Source organism: Gorilla gorilla, chromosome 6, assembly GCF_029281585.2.
Source record: "Gorilla gorilla gorilla isolate KB3781 chromosome 6, NHGRI_mGorGor1-v2.1_pri, whole genome shotgun sequence".
Lineage (NCBI taxonomy): Eukaryota > Metazoa > Chordata > Mammalia > Primates > Hominidae > Gorilla > Gorilla gorilla.
In genome coordinates this window covers 127,371,493-127,375,681 of record NC_073230.2, presented here as the reverse complement: position 1 = coordinate 127,375,681, position 4,189 = coordinate 127,371,493, and positions in this window count along the sequence as shown.

Genomic DNA, 4,189 nt, shown 5'->3' with positions numbered 1-4,189 from the left:
AAGAGAATTACCTTCCTGCGGGGTGAATCTTGATGAGTTAAAAAAAAAGGAAGTAAGAGAGAAACTTGTAGGTAAAATTTCCCTCCTTTGTCCCATTTGATATGATACTTAAATCCACATGATATTTAAAAGAGTACACCTAGGGTAAGGAAATACCACAATACCTAAAGAGCTAAAACCAGCAGCCCTAGGCTTTCATAGTAAGCACAGGCATAAACGTCATCCAAAAAATAAATTGTCAAAAATCAAGCGCTTAGACCGTGAGAAACTCTAATTGAAGTAATAGCGGAGGAGAGTGTTCAAATTATTTCCAGAGCATCCTCATAAAAGACCCAGGCCGGGGATTGTAAACACAAACACAAACATACAAAACTGAACGTTAATTATTTTGTTTCACTGCCATGCTTTCCTTCTAAACTCTCTCACAATGTTACTAAAAGTACTCTTTGATGTTTTAAGTGATCGATTTCAATGATTTCAACATTTTGTGACACATCTCAGCAAGATTAATAAATAATCCTAATGAAGGCAGAAGTTCTTTTCTTATAATGATCTGCATTGAAAATAAAATACAATGTTTGTTCATCCAAAATTATTATTCTTCCTATGGACAATTTCTAGCTATGGCTCAGACTATTTTAATTTATACTAAGGGTGGTGCACCCACGCATATCTATGATAGTTTCACCCATCTGTCTGTTAAATGCACATTTTTTTCTATAGGAATTATCTCATGATCTTTTCTAATTTTTCGGTAGTCAAAAAGCTATAAAAATTCATAATTATATATAAGATACATAATTATATATGTGTATGTACAAACATATCAAATATATATAATTATATGTATATATAAGTATATGCATACATATATAAATAAGTTTATTACATATATAAAGTTGTTATTGTTTGATTTTGGTTCTCACCCTATGACAAATTCCTGGTTAAAAATAAAATGTTCAGAGTCGTAAGCATTTGAAAGGTTTTCTGTTACTGCAAGTCAAGTTCGTGTTTATCATAAAGTTGTTAATTGGAATAAAGATTTCATCCCTATATCCCTTAGCAAACATTTTCATTTACTAACACTTTCATTAAATCCTGAATAAATACCCTTAAGAACAGAAGTCATTATTAGAATATGGCCAATTTACTTGGCTATTATGGATATAACACTAATTTGTACTTTCATCCCCAAAAAGTTTATGAAAGATTCTTGTAATTGCATTGTTGCAACAGGGATTAAAGGAGTTTGCAGCTTATGTGGGGGCCAGGGCACCGGAATACAGGGAACACAGTAAAGCAGTAAGTGATAGTGATTGACTCAGGTAAGCGGTGTGTGTGTGTATGTGTGTGTGTGTGTGTCCTTATCCAATGACCAAGATGTTTTCATGAATATTTGCTAGACTACTTTGATATAAAATTTAATGTAAACTAAATCTACTTGGCAAACAGTATCTAGGTTTTTATTTCCACATGTATCTTACCACTCATGGTAGTCTAATGCTCCTTCATCAAAGAAAAGGTCAAAATGAGATCATTTTATCAAGCGTAAAACACTCAAATTTCTTTAGAATTTCCTTAGAATAAATGCAACCACATTTCCAGATAAAGACATAGATGATGATTTTCTCTTTGCATTACATTTTTCTCAGAAAGTTTTCTTTCAGGATTTCAGTAATAAAGGGCATGCAAATTAGGGGGAAAAAACAACTTTATGTTGTAATCATATACTAAAAAAATTCATCTCTAGCTCTAATCCAGAAGTGAGTTTCAGTAATTATTAAATATTTAGTCTCCTAGCATTTGTATATATAAAAATAATGTAATATGTAAGACAGTTATGCATAATAACTAAAGTGGTTTGAATATCATTAAATTCATTTTCATATAATTATTATTCCAATTTTATCACTGAATTTAGCTAGAGTGAATTAATAGTATGAATTAATATTACTTAGGTCATTTTAATTTATATGTTAATATTAATATTCCTATTATTGCTATTCGGAATGAAAACAAATTCATCCACCTAACATTACCATAACATTTGTTAGGCTGCAAGCCTGCAGAGTTTGCTGATTACATTTTGCTTCTATAAAAATGTCATAAATATAATTAATAACAAGAACACTCCATTGATACATTTCATTATCAAGTGATATTGCTACAATGAAAATTCCATGCTAGATGTCTATATGGTGTTGAGTTATATAAATTGCCCCTACTTGCCATCTTTACTGTTAAATTAGTTATTGAAATAAGAGGGTGGACACTGAGTGATTTCACACTGAGTGAATGAAGCTTTTATTTGTTATCTTAAAACAGCTCTACTAGCTTGGTCATAATTGGAGCTTTATGACTTGATGACAAAATTATCAAATCCATTACCAAAACTGCCAAGGAAATGCACAATTTATACTGTTTTCCTTGGGTTTTTTTCTTTCATGTAAGAATTCATTTTTATAACAATATTAGATGCCTCAGGCAAAGCATTTGAAGACAGTCATTGGGCCTCTCTGGCTGCTATGTAAGTACTTAACCTTTGGTCTTCTAATTTACTTTACCTCTAGAGGTATATTGGAAATCCAAAAAATGAAACAGTTTGAAATACCTGAATGTTAATGTGAGCAGATTTGTAAAATGAGAAAGAGAATAAAATATTACCTATGTAAAGAGATTAGGATGCATGAAATCACCATTATAAATGCAGAACAACTTAAATATCTTCTCAAACGTGTCAGTATGGAGACCCACAAGTTTTAACGAGTACATCTCTAATATCCAGAGGGATTTGTAAGACATTTTAGGTACTCATCTGTGAGCAAGTTTGCAAGCAGATTTTGTTTACAAACAAACTTTTCATTTTACTGTCTCACTGAGAATATCAAGTTCCCAAGGAAAAAGTAAAAGCCCCCAGGCCAGGTATTTCCGTGTGTAGTAAGAATAAAACAAAATATACAATTCAATTTTAAAACGTCAAACAAAATACATATTATATTTATGTATCACAGTGTTTTACAAATAAAAACTGGAAATAGTAGTTTGGTAAGACGAGTTCAGGTTACGTGTGTATGCATTGGGGAGGAAGGAGGGAGGTGGCAGAATAAATAAAGAGATGAGAAACTTAGGTTCTGGACTTAACATTTTTTACACTGACATTTGAAAAACAGATTAAGAAATGATAAGTGATTCATAAAGGGTCACTAAGCTAACTGGTATCAGGTCTCTGTTGTTTTCATCAATTTCTCTTTATATATTCTTACATGTGAATTTAAAGTTTTAATAATTGGCATTGATTTGTTGTGCTTTTTGGTAATGATTAATAATGTTATTATTTAGTAGATTTTATTTCAATAGCCATTGATAAGTAGATAATATAATTGGGGATGAAATACAGAAATTCAGCTAACATGCTATTATTTTCCTTAAGTTAAAATAAAGATTTAGAAAGTCACGATAGAATATCATTCATATGCCGACATCAAAATAATCTACAAAACTATAACTTTTCTTGAGCCCATCAGGGATATGAGGTCAGGGGTCAACCAGATGAAATGAATTCCAAAGGCAGTAAACCCCTTCAAGGAGTGAGTAGGCACATGAACTATTTCACCTTTGGCATTGCACAAGAAGAGGTGAGAGCCATAAAAGTAGGTAAGAGGAAAATAGATAAAATTAAAATATATTCTTTAAAAATAAGTGTGGGCTAATGTGACTGTTTAGAATTCCTGAGAGCCCTAGGCACATGGGGAGTTCAATTGTGCTTGGAAGCTGTCTTTCAGACAATAGAAGAACCATAGATGACCGAATTACTGGGCATATCACAGTTGACCTTTAGAATACCTGTGATTTCTATATTCAAATAAATAGAGAGCAAGATGGACAATTTTACTAGAGAATTGAAACCTCTTAAAAGGAATCAAAAAGAAATTCTAGAATTTAAAATTGCAAATTGCAAATATTGAAATTAAGATGTCAATAGGTGAATTTAACGGGCACAACAGGCAGAGCAAAAAAGAAGATTAGAGAATTAGAAGAAGGTAGATAAATAGAAAATGCCCAATCAGAATCATGGAATGCTAAGAGAATGAAATATGCAGGAAAGATTGTAAAATATAATTGATACATGTGATAAAATCGCGCGCGTGTGTGTGTGTGTGAGTGTGTGTGCACGCATGCACGCAAATGT